The 15,505-nt window shown below is 36.9% G+C and overlaps 1 protein-coding gene and 1 long non-coding RNA gene across 2 annotated transcripts in view; one reads left to right on the top strand and one right to left on the bottom strand.

Moving 5' to 3' along the window:
• LOC109254686 (uncharacterized) overlaps positions 1 to 11,581 on the top strand; it is a 38,353-nt gene extending 26,772 nt beyond the window's left edge. Inside the window, exon 4 of the long non-coding RNA XR_002074934.2 lies at positions 11,294 to 11,581. This is a non-coding gene — a long non-coding RNA (uncharacterized LOC109254686). The remainder of the gene's footprint in view (positions 1 to 11,293) is intronic.
• The window catches only part of KIAA0825 (KIAA0825 ortholog), a 385,059-nt gene that overhangs the window by 61,201 nt on the left and 308,353 nt on the right, over positions 1 to 15,505 (bottom strand). The gene's annotated exons all lie outside the window — the stretch shown is intronic.

Genomic DNA, 15,505 nt, shown 5'->3' with positions numbered 1-15,505 from the left:
AAATTAAATTTGGGGTCTTTTTAGAAATTATGTACCCATACCTGAATCAACATTGGGAAATTAGATGAGAGACCACCTGGTATATTAAAAAATACACAGTTGTTACTCTATATTTAACACATAGATGGTTTTTGCTACCCAATGGCTGCCTTTGTCTATGCTGTCTATGCAGTGGTTGCTGTCAATACTATGAATATTCGTGTGATTTCAACATATATTTGTAATATTTCGTATTTATTAAGATAGTAAGGATTTGTACTACACACATTTGTCGTCTGTGGAAGGTGAAAAAATAAATTTTTAAAAACAAAGTAGTTGTGTGTTTCTCAAACTTTTTCCCAATCAAAAAAAAAAAAAAAAAAAAAAAGCAAAATGATTGAATTCTTCAAAGTAAAAATAAACAATCTTATCTCTTTAGCTCCTGTTTATATATTGTTAAAATTAGAATTATGAAAAACATGCAATGTCAAGATTAGGAAATAGGGTCTAGAAAACACCTGCATCAAGGCTTTACAATACACATATCTACCCTAAAGAGACAGCTCTCTCAAGAGAAGTGGAGGGTCTGAGATTTTACCCCGTTTTCAAGCTAACCAAATAGCCTGTCACAGTCTCATAAATGCTGACAAAAACACAAGGCCTTTAGGAAAGAGGCAAAGATGTTACTTAATCAGGGCACCAGGGGCAAATCAGCTTCAGGTTCACGTTGTTACTATAGCTCTTCAAGTTGCACAGGGCAATGCAGATTGGCCCAGGTAGATGCTGCACCCATAGAGGGTTTGTGTCTCAGCTGAGGAATCTCAAAATTAGGAAATCTACTCTTACAAGATGGCTTCTAGAAAATGCACCCACCCTTTGCCCCTAAAGGGGACATTATCTTTATTATCTTGGTGAAGAAACAAATCTGCTGTCTGTCCTGAGGGAGGCACTACCTCTGTCATCCAAAGGCTTTTTGCTATCGCCAACATCCCTGAAATGCAAACATCCTTGGGAAGATAGTCCAGAACAAAAGCTGTCATCACCTGTGGAAACACCATGGAGAGCTACCACCTTAATAAAGTTTTAAATACTATTAATAATATTCATTAGAATACATCTGTGGTCTAGGTTGCTGTGTATATTATATCATTTAATTTTATCAATAGGTCTATGAGATAAGTACTATTATCCTCATCTCATAGATAAGAAAAATTGAGGCACTCTAAGTTACTTGACCAAAGAGGACATTTTTCTGCAGTACCTGCTATTCAGTATGCTGTATAGATAATAATAATATTCTTGTGTAAAAAATAGTCAAAACCAAATTTTGATGCATGCATTTCAGAAAGGAGGCATAAAATGAAGTTCCTGATAGGCTATTGAAACAAGTCTGGATTTGACTAGTTATAGTCAATATGAATCGTGTACACTTGTATATTCTTTTGTAATTGACCATGGGGTTTCACAGATATTATTTTTCCTTTCAAAAACTATTGTTTGGTTGTCTAGTCTAGGAAAAGTATTAAGTTTGGTTGTAGTGAACAGAAATAATGTTATTGCCTTCACTGAGCTTAAAGTCTAATCACAGAGAACACTGTCAAACAAGTAATACATAATTACTTAGTGACATTGCATACTTTGACCTGGATGATCTCATTTATTTCCCCCAGAATGTGTTGCCATATATGTATACTTACTCATGACCTCCCAGAACTATAACTCTGGTTTCTATCTGACTGTGAGTTTCATATTTTTTTTATCTGAAAGTTTTGCTAAGCATCTTGGGTGTTTCTTCCCACAAAAGGCTTTTTCTCTGGTGCTCTCTACCTCAGTGAATGACAGGACCATTTATCCAGTGACCAAATGAGACATTTGAGCATCATAATTTTGTTTTTTTCTGATAAACCATCAAGTCCTATTTTATCTACTAAATATATTTTGAATTAATCCCCAGTGCCACTCATTTAATTTAGGACACCATGGTCTCTGGTGAGAACGACTGCAAGACTGACTTGCAAGTTGGTATTTTACTATCTCCTATTTTGCCCACCCCCTCTAAACCCATCTCCACTTTTCAGTTAGAACTAATTCTCTACAAAGGAAATGTGGTTAAGTCATTTCCCTATTTAAAACTTTTGATTCTCCATAGTCCTTCGGATAAATTCTTTGCAGAACACACAAAAGTGCTTTATGAGGGGACCCAGACTCATCTTTTACCTTAACCAACTCTGATTTCCAGCATAGGTAACTATTTTCACATGTGAATGTATAATGTTCTTTCTCATCTTGAGTGACACAGGTGCCGTTTTGTGCCATGGAATATTACTTTGCTTTTTTGCCTTCACTTGTCTGACCCTCCTTCCAGCTTTGCCTGGCCAACTCCTATCCTTTGAATTCTAAAATGTTGCTGTTATTGTGAAGTCCTTGCTGCTGTTCCTAATTTGGATTGAATTTCCTTCCTCTGTATTTCAGACAGCACCTGTCCTCTGATGATGGCATACATCATATTGGACTGTAACTGCCTTTCTATTTGTTTTTATATACTACAAACCCCAGGAGGGACAGGAACTGTGTCTTCTTTACCATTCTGTACAAAGTGCTGAAGTACCGAGCACATACCACACTCTCAGTATTTTTTAGTGCATAGATGAGTATATACATAAATGAGTGAATAAGTGAACAAATGAACTAGGACTCCTGTGATTTTCTCTACAGCTCATGTGATGCATGGCAAAGAGGGGCTCTACACAGATTAGACTCTTCTCTTATTAAGTAATTGGGGACATATTTGAAAAGAAATGGAAACTAAACCATCAAATAAAAACAAGATAATAAAAAGGAAACCCTTCAAAATAGGCTTTTATTCATTTAAACAAACCTTTGATATAAGAGAAGTTCATTTTTGTTTGGCCTTGTCTCACTTCCACACCCTTTCCTAATTAGCATCACTCTCCCCACCTCCAGCCTCTTCTCCTAAATCAATAACTGAGTGTTCTTGCTGAGCTTAGCTGCCCAAAGCCATCCACTGTTGGGGCCCCAGAGCTTGCCCTGTTTGAGAAATTCGCTGGGTCCTGGCTATCTTTATCTTGCCTTAATCAAACTTCATTTCATCCTACATTCCTTTGCAAATGTAACACTGGCTGATATCCTAATGGCTCAAGGAATTATTTTTGCATTCTAGGAGTTAAAATGCCTCAATTCAATGGAAAGAGAACAGTAAATACATGAGCAACTGTGACAAGCTATTGAGCTTTAGAACACACATCAAATAATAATCTCCATTCAGACTTTCTCCCTGTGTTTGTGTGCGGGCCTAGCCTGAGTTTTGACAAAGAAAAATCATTAAAACATTGTTAATTGTATATATGAAATACAAATTTGGTTAAGAGTAGAATGTAAATCACAACGTTCAAACGACATTAACTTGCTTCTCTTTTCCTATTGAGGAATTCATTAAGGAAATACGACAGGCAAACAATTTCAAAGGACAAGAGAACAGAAGTGAGAGCTTCAGAAAGATGACTTTTTAGGTTGCAGAAAGCATTGGGTGACAAATATTCAGGGAATCAGGAAGCAAGATGGAATGGCAGTGAAGGAAATGGAAAAGAAGCATCCGAATGGCAATAAGAGATAAGGGCCGAGTGGAAATTTGAATGTATTACCAAAGGAGAGCAAAAGCTAATGAAAGTAGTAAGAAAACAGACCTCATGTGCATGAGCACAAGTCTTCATCCAGCAGGTACATTTCACACAGGCGAGAGGAGAGATCAATGCAAGAAGTATACCAGGGTGCAGGAAACACCATTGATTGAGGAATGGGAGGAAGGGTTCAGAAGACAGCATAGGACAAAGATTTGACCTTAGACTTAGTGTGGGGGTTGTGAAGAATCAGATATTTTTTAAAAAATTGATGAGCTGAAATATTGACAGAGATTATAGAGATATGTTTTTGTCTGGCTCTAAATATGAGATAAAGATGGAAAGAAAGATTTATGAGTTAAAGTTCCTTCTATTTTTATTATTGCTAGTCTCATTGGCCTAAGTACTTGTTTTCTCTCTTTCTCTCTTCCCATTTTCCCTGATTAATCTTTCTAAAAGCCATTTGATTATGTCAACCTAGTTATTGCTTTGTTAGTTACCTTTTATGAGCCCCTTCCTTATCTCCTATTACTTTAATGCCTTGACTCATTTCCTTCTCCAGTAAGCTTCTTGAAAAGGGTGGGCCTTACCTCGAATGCATTTTCTCCTAGTCATAGTAATCTACCTGGCCTAATCAGTGAGCTAATCAGTGAACACTTTTGATCTTAATCTCTGGCATTTGAACTAACTAATGCTTGTTCTTTCAAGAAACTCTCTCCTCATTGTTTTCTTACTTCTTCTCTTCTGGTTGTCCTCCCTGTCTGATCAATCCCCAGGAGTTCCTCCTCCACCTATCGCTACCCCCACCCCTTCTCTGAACTCCACAAACCCTTCTTTGGCCATCTCATCACCTTCTGTCAAGTAAACCCCTAGGCATTCCTGAGGACTCTCACCTGATAAGCTCCAAAGCCATATTTGCAACTATTCATACTTCCATGAGGATAAAGTCCTGGCACCTCAGATTCAGTATCCAAACTAGCATTCATTATCTCACTGCCTCCTCTTGACCCCATAGTAGATGCACCTTCATTGTGATTTTGGTGTATTGGGGAAGACAATTCAGTTCATCCCATTGAAAAAGACTCTCCCAACTTGCTTTGTTCAGACTGGTCCAGCACCCCCAGCATATCACCTTAACATCATTCCATCAGTTTAGAATTACACATCAGCTGGGTGATTTGACCCCAGATAGGTATTGGTTCTGTCTGACTGTAGGAAACAGAGAACAAAGTAAGAATGTAATAACAACAGTGTTTAAGGAAGATCACTCTGGCATTCAACCGAAGGGATTTAGGCCTGAATCTGGAACTTCAGTCTGGGACTTGGGATGAAAAGGTAGGGGTAGCAGTGGGCATAGACAAAGAGGAACATTTGTGTAAGACTGAGAGAAATGTTGCTGGGAGGCAGTTCCATTCAGCTGGAATAGAAGGTATGTTTAGTTGCTGTCATTTAGGCTTTTTTAAAAACTTGGCTTTTCACACTGGTCAGGAGGAATAAAGCAATTCATTTGCGATAACAGGAGGTAAAAGGCAGTGACTGCCTGGTGCTATAGGACCCTGGGCCAGGCCTGCCAGGCTCCCATTCATACTAGTGGACTCTGTCTGCCCTGAGCCGATTAGCATAAACACCACTAGGGCTCCATTTGGAGAGGTGAGCCATGTTTCTCCACCTCCTCTCCTCCCCTCCATAGAATAGATTCACAGGAATTTTTTCTAAGAACTTTCCTATGCCAGAGACAGCCACAAAAGAACAGGAAATAGCTTGCTGGTTTTTTTTTTTTCTTTTTTACACATTTCTAATCCTCTACTATTGCCCTTTCTTTGGTGATATTTTAGGAGAACTGAAAAGTACAGAAACAGATTAGATTAAAATCTATATTTTAATCTTCCAGTTGCCAAATTTCCATGAATTTATGTTAATTAAATAACTCAAATCGGGCCCTCATTTACACATTTACTCCTTAATTATTGTGATTATCTTCACTTTAAAATTCTACATCATCTAGAAATGAGTCCCATAAAACAAAAAATATTATGACATATTAATGTTGACATAAGGGGAAAATATGAACATTTCAAAAGATTTTTCCCTTTTTTACCATACATACATGTAAGAGTTGAATATGAGGCAATTATTCAAGCATTTCAGAGTTCAAAATATCTCGATAACTGAAGAAACATTTCAAACTTAACTATTTACATCTACTTTTCCATTTTATTTGGTGAGTCTAGACAATTTCAAATGGCATACGTCATTTTGTATTGTCTTAGAATGGAAATATACGTAAACAGCATAATCAGAGAACTTAGCAAGAGAATAAAGCGCTTCACTTTGACAAATGTACAGTTCTCGGCGATGTCTGGTATCACATCTTTTGCACATAGTAACCTCTTTTATAGCTGAGCAGAGCACCACAGATGAGAAATCATGAAGACAGAACTTCTGCAGTGATGCAGTTTTCACAAAACTGAGTGGTGAATGAAATCCTGTCAGGATCGTCATGCACTCAACGAGCAGCCCATTGGACAACATATTTAGTTATATACACCCATAGTGTAGATAAGCCTATATTTTAAAATGATAGTTTGACTTAAATTTACTTTCTTTAAATTTAGTTCAAACATGGAGAATTAGGGTAGAGAACTATAGGGGAACACTTCTGCTTTTTATATATTCAGGTATAAGTGTTTTGTTTAAAAAAAAAAAAGAAAAAAAAGGACAGATAAATCTATTATAGAGATTTAAGGTGTCAGTATTGAGAACATAAAAACAGATATGGGCCCGAAACACATGATACTAAGGGGGTTGTGTGATTTGTAATCAGAATCACTTATAAAGCAGATTTTCTTATCAAAATAAGAAAGTGGGAATTCTACAAATGTCTTATTATTGGACTCTATTACAATTTGAACATATTACCCAATAATATATAAGCATGGGGCTCATTGAGTCAAAGTAGTGAAATTCAGAAAACATTGAATTTATAGAATGTTTGGTTACTAAATCATGTGTATAAAAACAGTGTAACACTTCACATAAATAAGTAGGTGTTCTGGGAACGTAACATCATTAGTAACTCCAAAGTCATATCAAAAGCCAGACATACAAAAAACCAAAATGATCATAGCAGTAATGATACCCCTTAAAAACCACTCAAATGGGGGCACCTGGGTGGTTCATTCAGTTGAGCAGAAGACTCTTGATTTCAGCTCTGGTCATGATTTGACAGTTTATAGGATTGAGCCCTGCGTCAGGCTCCGCTGACAGAGTGGAGCCTGCTTGAGATTCTTCTCTCTCTCTACCCCTCCCTCCCCGGCTTGTGCACACATGTGTGCACACTCTCTCTCTCAAAGTAAAAAATAGAAAAATAAAAAAAAAAAACACCACACACATTCAAATGAATGCTTCTGCAATCTTGAACTATCAATAGTTTCCCAAAATCAAATGTAGGGTCACAACTTTTGCTTTTGTTCATGCTTTTCTCCCCTATGCCTTGAACACCTTTGCTTCTGTTTTCTACCTAAAGCCTACTGGTCAGCTTAGACTGAGTTCCAACCATCCTGCTTTTGGAATGCCTTTTCTGACTCCACAGACTGAGTTAGGTGTTCCTCTCTATCCAACAGCATTCCAAACATATCTCTAGTAACCAAAATACTTGAAAGGATTTGCCCCATTGTAAGTGATCTGAGGACAAAGAGTGTGTTTACCTCTTCATCTTTTATCCCCTTGCTTTGGCACAATGCTTGTCACTGTGGCCATTGAAGGAATGGCTGTTGAATTAAACCAAAGTGCATAATTGGACATTCCAGAAGAGGTATGAGGAAACGGGAGACTGCCAACTTACCATAAGAGTTGATAATGTGCTACGATTAAATCAATTAAATTGGGGTGTTTCATTTAAGCATTTACCCCATGTAACTTGCCTCTAAGCCTAATTATGTTCCTTCCTTCCCACTGCATACTTCTTGCCAATATCACATGCTAAAATCCTACCCACACTTCAAAGTCTCCAGCAAATTACCTGTTCTTATTTTCTTATTTTTCAACTGGATATTATTCATGTGACCCTGACCCATAAATTTTTGTTGTTGTTGTTGTTGTTGTTGTTGTTGTTCTTATGACATTTACTTTATTCAGCTTTGGATTCCCATTATATATTTATATCCTATCCATCTTTGTGCTCTTATACTGACTAGCACTAAGCTTTATACATACTAAATACTCTGTAAATACTTTTTAATTTAATGCAGTTAACCTAAGGCAAAAACAATTTGTAGTAATGATATATTGGTAACAGATTATAAATATTACCTTGCTAAGGTCATGAGCTATAAAGAAAAACATGTTTTCTTTAAAAAAATCATAAGCTATGTGAATTTCTATTTTCACATGAATGTTCGTGGAAGTTTATTTGTAAAAGTCAACAATTGAAAATAACCCCAGTGTCCACCAACAGATGAATGAATAAACAATAAAGCAATAAGGGGACGTCTGGGTGGCTCAGGTCATGATCTCATGGTTCATGAGTCCGAGCCCTGCATCGGGCCCTGGGCTGATGTTGTGGAGCCTGATTGGGATTCTCTCTCTTTTCCTCTCTCTTTGCCCCTCCTCTGCTCTATCTCTCTCCCGAAATAAATAAATCTTTAAAAAAAAAAAAAAAAAACTAAAGAAAAAACAATAAAGCAATAAAAATGAACATGCAACAACATGGATAAATCTGAAAATAATTATGCTGAATAAAAACAGACAAAAGAGTGTTACTGTATGATTCAATTCATATAAAACTGGTTGCTTGGGAATAGGGAAGGGCTGAGTGGGAAGCATTATCAAGCGGGATGAGAAACTCTGAAGGATAATGGAAATGTTCATTATCTTGATTCTGGCGATGGGTTAAGGGTATACATATGTCAAAACTTACTAATTTGTACACTTTATCATATGTAATCATCAATTATATCTTAGTAAAGCTGTTTTTAAAATTCCTCCTTTAAAATAATTTGTGGGGTGCCCAGGTGGCTCAGTCAGTTAAGCGTCTGCCTTCTACTTAGGTCATGGTCTCACTGTTTGTGAGTTCGAGCCCCACATCTGGCTCTGTGCTGACAGCTCAGAGCCTGGGGCCTGTTCAGATTCTGTGTCTCCATCTGTCTCTGCCCCTCCCCTTCTCGCTCATGTGCGCTCTCTCTCTCTCTCTCTCTCTCTCCAAAGTAAATAAACATTAAAAAAAATTTTTAATAAGTAAAAATAAAATAATTTGTAGTAAATAATTTGATCTGGTTCTTTTATACATTTGCTGTACATGGTAAGCCAATTTAAGAAGATAAACTGCACTAAGTCTTAGAACTATTTTAATATGAGAATGAAAACTGTTAATACTAATCTATTTTAAATACTAAAGCAGATTCTTCTACCTGGCAACAAATATTTGTTAGGATGATCTACAATTCAGACTCCTCACTAACCATTCACCCATTTGAGTGAAGTTATACATGCCTCTTAGTTTTAATTATTTCACTAATTTTGTAATAAAAAAATAAATCCAGGTTATTATAATTCTTATTCATTTTCTCTCTTCCAAGAGAATCATGTGTTAGGTTTTAATCCCATCAGGAGAGGGTGCTGATAATGCTTATTCTTCCAAAGAGTAGCAGATGTGACCCTGAGGGTCCCACCCTTTTAGCCCAAGGGGTAGAGCCTGCTAAAATTCCAAAAGGGGCTTGAATGAAGAGTGACTTCTCCACCTAGTTGGCCAGGACTGGGAATCTGCCCTCATCCCTGGCCTCCCCTAGGAACTGCCACATGAGAGACACTCCCATCCAATCCACCAGACATTTACTGACTATGAGTAAATGGTATGCATTTATATGTCCTCACAGATGCAGACTGTAAAGGTCCCACCAACATACCTATAAGGATTATTTGTGTGAAATCAGTCATGGCCAATATATGTATCAAGGCCCTTAGCTATGTCTGAGGTGAGAGAGGCCAGATGAGGGAACATTCTAAGAGAAGGAGGTTCCTGAAGATTAGGGGGTAAGGCCCAGTGGACAAGGGAAGGGGAAAACATTATAGCTTCTGCCCGTTCTCTAGCCACCAACCAGTCCATCCTGTCACCAAGAGGTCAGAGCTCAGTTCTTTGGTTGCTAGAGCTTTTAAGATCTCAAGGAAAATCTAAGTAGCCCCTAAGGAATGAGACATCCACCCCCCTATTTTCTGGTAAATTCCTTCTATCACTGAAGGAACAAATACACAGTGTCTTTTCATTCCACTCAGTGTTTCACTAAAGATAATGTTTCATCAATATTTCAGTTAAGAAGGGGGAAAGAAAAGAGGAGGAGATTATATAATGGAAGGATGGAGGGGTGCTATACTTTTTTTTTTTTGAGCAGGTGGGAACAGCCGTTTATTCTATGCATATGCCTTGGTACCACTTACTATTTTGATTAACCAAGAAAACAACTATCTAGATGGTGGCAGGAGAGAAATATAGAAAAAAACAAGGTTGGGGTGCCTGGGTGGCTCAGTTGGTTGAGCATCTAACTCTTGATTTCGGCTTAGGCCATGATCCCAGGGTTGTGGGATCAAGCTCCGTGTTGGGCTCTGTGCTTTGTGTGGAACCTGCCTAAGATTCTCTCTCTCTCTCTCTCTCTCTCTCTCTCTCTCTGCCCCTCTCCCCTAATTATGCTCTCTCTAAAATAAAAGAATTTTTTTTTTTTTAAATAGCAAAGATTTAAGTAGCAAGAATGTTATTGTTTAAATTGGAACATAACGTGGAAGATCATAGTGAAATGTGCCAAGAGACCATTTGTGACCACGGAATGTGCCACTATATGTTTACTTTGTAAAGATGCACTCTTGCATAATTAGCTCTCAACAGTTGTAAAAGCATGTCTTAATGCAGTAAGGCATCATTTTATTTACTTTTCTATATGATGCTCATATAAAAATAAGTCTGCTTTATTCAACCATACATCAGATACTTCTCATTTCTAAGTGTCAATATGTTTTGATTGGTAAACATCAAATATATGAAAACTAGATTTCGACCAAATAACACTCTATCTTTTGTTATTATAGTAGCTCCTAACTTTGAAAAGTTAATTTCACATTTCATTTTCACTATGTTACAATCCTGTGAGAGGGATGGTATTGGTAAAAAGCACAGGTAAACCGACATATGATACTTGCTTAAATCAGAGTGTTAGTCAGGGATTAGCTAGTTATCTGTGGTGCCATATCTGGGATAGGTCTCCTGGGATCCACATCTGTGCTGTATTTAGCTTGAAAATGTACTTTGAGTGGACTCCACCCCTTTGTGGGCTCTCACATAGGTCCTGCTGATGGCTTCATATAAACTGATCGCAATCGTAAACGGAACGTGTTACCTTTTCTCGTCAGTTTGCCACATGTCCTGTTCCACAATCCCTCGTCAGGAGACAAGTGCAACTTGCCATGCCGATCATTTGACATTTTTCAAAGGACACGAATATGTTAAACTCCATATACGGTGTACAAATATGCTAAGTCTATCTAAGGTCTCTGATCCAGAAAGTGTTCTGAAAAGAACAAGTGAAACTGTATTTTCTTCTTCTGGAAGCATTAAAGATGTCTTCTTTAATTATTACACTTAAGATTCTCTAACCAACAACATATGCTTGCTAATAATTTTTGTCTTGCAGGAATATGAATGTTTTCTAATGGGAGGCATTTTAAATGCCTTAGTTGAAGACTGATTCAAAGAAAAGCTCTCTTTTGGATTCCTCTCAACATCTATCAGGTGGTATTATTTTTCCAATAATCTTTTACTTTATCCTTTGCTTTTGAAAGAGCTTATGTCCAACCTATAATTATTTTCTGCTAATTAGAGTAATTCATGGTTAATTATTCAAAATGATTCCTCTTCAAAATCAAATCCATTTCTTGTCATGACATTAAAAAAAAGTACAAATAAAATATCAGAATGCAAATTTCTGTCAGAAGGGAATGTTTTTTTTTTCTTTAAATAGCATAAAAATCTTTCTCTACCAGCAAAGTCTCCATGATTGCCTGCTTCAATTAATGTGAATTAGAGAAGGGCAACTGAACCATGAAGTGATGACTGTCAATATTTTTGATAATTAGTAAAGACTGGTTATACTGACTATACTGGAGTAAGTGATATACTGTATCCTTAAAGAAGAGTTGCAAAGCAATAAGACTTAAAAGGGTAAGGGCAAACAGTAAACATGTTAGCTTGGGACCCTGGATGTCTAAAGATGTACTTTGAAGATGTATGCCTCTTTATAGACTCTCATTTGGCTAAATCTTCCTTTCTTGGTATTGCCCTGGTCCTGCTTTCTCAAGAGGCAGCTCCTTCCCTCTGTTATCTCCTAGGGTGGCCCTACAATCATGCTTTGCCTGTATCTGGACCATTACCCCACTATGATCTCACTCTCCATTTTGGTTTAGTCTCATTATTGTATGAATCCCAACCATCTTTCCCAAGAGGGTAAGGTTCTCCTCTGCCTAAGTTTTTCTTAGGCAATAGCCTTCATATACACTATACTTAGTTACATTTTCTTTTCTTTTCTTTTTTTTTACTTAGTCAAATTTTCTACATACATTGAGTACCTTCAGTGCACTAAGCCCTCAAGTTGTATAATTAAAATGAAGAAAGTTGAACATACCAACTGTGTAGGTCATGGACAGTTCTATTAGATTCAAACAAAGAGAGTAAAGTTACAGATGCATCAATGTAAGCATAAGATAAACAGATCTTGGAGTGCCTGGGTAGTTCAGTCGGTTGAGTGTACAACTTTGGCTCAGGTCATGATCTCACGGGTAGTGAGTTCGAGCCCCACGTTAGGCTCTGTGCTGACAGCTCAGAGCTTGGAGCCTGCTTTGGATTCTGTGTCTCCCTCTCTTTCTGCTCCTTCCCCCCTCATGTTCTCTCTCTCAAAAATAAACATTAAAAATTTTTTAAAAAAAATCTTTAGAAACGGCAGCTACTTCTGAGATGCAGAAGACAAGAAAATTATCTGGGAAGTGCTGAAATTGTGGCTAGAGGAAAGCGAACTACTTGTACTTTGATGAGGACTGATTACCATCTTGTTCTTAATCTTCACTAAAACTTTGCAACTTATTTTATTTGCTTCCCCCTCACCATGGGAATACAGTTCAACTGTTATAATAAAAATTAACTTTACATAACTTTTCTTGAACATGCAGATTTTCATAACAGCTATGACAAAAACTAGGAAAACAAAACAATTAGATGATAAGTGACCTTATATGTCTGTGATGATGGCAGTCATGCTTGCTAAATAGTCCGTGAGTCCCTTTTCAGTTTAGATGGAGCCATGTAACTAGTTCTGGCCTATGGACTATGAGCAGATTTACCATGTGTCAAAGCATTTAACTGCCAATGGGAGGAGACCTTCCAGTGGACTCCTTCATCACCATGGCAACAAAAGAGACTATGTGCTGAGATGGTGGATTCAAAGATGTAAGAGGCCTAAAAAAAAAAAAAAAAAAAAAAAAAAAAATGTAAGAGGCCTGGGTTGCTCAGTCACCACATGGAGGATGATGCTCTAGAGAGTTGCCTGAGTTCACAGTTACTTTTGTTGTCTTCAACATACAAAAGCCAAGACATCAATCTGTGCTGTATGTGGCTCACAAGAGGGCCTCAACATGTATCTTTATGCTGAATAAAATGGTTCCACAGAAGCACGTTTCTCATCTAAATGCCAGAGTAAGTTTACACAGGCAGCATAGTGATGTGATCTCAAATGTCCATCACCATAAATGCAAAACTCCCTTTTTGTGTTTGCAGAAGTAATTCTTTATTTTCCATATTTGAAAGAAAGTATCAAAGACTGCATGCTGTTTGTTAAGAGGGCCTTTTCTTTTAAAAAGCTATTCAAACAATTTTTACAAAACCATCTGTATTACTTTGTTTTTTCTTTAACTGCTGCTACATTTTACTTTGTTTTGTACATAATGAAAACAATCAATTGACTTGTATTACTTTGTTTTCTATAGTTCATTGAACTATACAAGAAAGCAGAATGAAGGTAATAATAGAAATTTTTTTTAATCTGGAAAATTGCTTTGCTATTCAACTCTTTGAAAATGTTGCTAAATTTTGGTATTTTGGGTTTATGTGTCAAAAGTAGTTATACTATAATCATTCCTATCTGGATGAATGTTCAAAGCTCTGAAGAATTTTTATCATGACATGATTTAAATAAAATATTAGAGACCAGCTAAATGTTTAATTATAGATAATTCACATATTTGGAGCATCCACTTCATGATGTATTTTGTAGCCATTTAACATAATGTAGAACGTCAGCTTTTAGATGGGGTAACATTCATTTATCTGATTAAAAACAGGAAGAGTTACAGCCAAAGTGCTGCAAGTGTATGTATCCATCATACTATTTTATCAAGACTACAGCCTGATTTTCAAAATTTGAGCACACTTCTGAATTTTATGTAAGTGAACATGTGAGTTGCTTCATGGGAAAAAATAGAGAACCGTCATGAAAAGAATTCATGATACGATAGGTAATTAAGAGTCACTAAAGACGACGAAAATGATCTGCATCACCAACTCATGGCAGCTACGTAGAATTGCAGGTACCGGCCTCAGAAGGTACGTTAAGTGTCAGACAAATGGTCAAAGGAATTTAGCAGTAGGACTTTCTGCTATGAAAGCAGAGACTTACGTAACTTGAGATACAGTTGTATTTCACATATACCTTTGCTAGGCTGTGTTTTCTTTCTCAAGGGTAACTGCAGTTGTTGGGCATGGAATTATTCTTCTTTTCTTTCTTTGTTACTTTAAGGAAATTAAGGTCAGCTGATGCATTTTAACTCTCCACATTTGAACCTGAAGCACAACACTTTCCATTGAGGATTCTTGTGGAACTTCATTTTAGTTATGTTTTAATAAAGTCTTACTTGTATTGACTTCTGAGGTGGCGTGGCATTCCCTAACTCATCAATTACTTCGGTTTATGGAGAGATTTAAATTTGATATGATAGATTCAACCACTGTTTTTCAGGTTTTATCTGCATGCCTGGAAGCCTTTTAATAACCTGAAATAATAAACAAAATGAATTTGACTTCTAGGGTAGATATTCTTGTAATTGATGTTTTTACCAACTCAGGGTGTTCGTTTATTTTTCCAAAAAAATAAAGCACACTCTTTCCATCCTTGGGGAATAGAGTAGTGGAATTGCAATACTAAAAAGTTGTGAGAGATTCCATGGTTGCAATGAAAACAATTCATACAGATCTATTTCTTATTTTTACTTGTTTTTAAGTTTATTCATTTTGAGAGAGACAGAGAAAGCGTGAGTGGGGGAGGAGCAGAGAGAAAGGGAGACAGAGAGAATCCAAAGCAGGCTTCTCACATGGTCAATGTGCAGAGACGGACACAGGGCTCGAACTCATGAAACTGTGAGATCACCACCTGAACCGAAATCAGATGTTGGATGCTTAACCGACTGAGCCACCCAGGCGCCCTATTTCTTATTTTAGACATGATCCTTGCATAACTCAAAAAAAAAATTTTTTTTTCCCATATCTTAAATTCATTTACCTTTCTGTGTAGAGTAGTTAGGGATCAAGGTGTAATAAATTTTTTTTTTAAATATAGTAACAAGTAGTAGGTAAGGCTGGTATGGACTAAAAACCAGCATAGGAAATGACATTATTTTTACTTTCAAAATTGTATATTTCCAATACCGAAAAATGGGGTTTTGAACATAGACGTGATTTTGATAAATGACAGAATTCTGCCTAAGGCCACAGAAGAGACAAGAACAAGGAACATAAGAATAGGGAATTTACAAATTAGCATGTTATGATTATCCTCTTTCATAGCATTTAAGAACAGCTTTGA

This window comes from Panthera pardus, unplaced genomic scaffold, assembly GCF_024362965.1.
Source record: "Panthera pardus isolate Hobbes unplaced genomic scaffold, ASM2436296v1 HiC_scaffold_2, whole genome shotgun sequence".
Taxonomy (NCBI): domain Eukaryota; kingdom Metazoa; phylum Chordata; class Mammalia; order Carnivora; family Felidae; genus Panthera; species Panthera pardus.
Note: the sequence above shows the minus strand (reverse complement) of the source record. Positions and strands in the feature narration are given on the sequence as shown.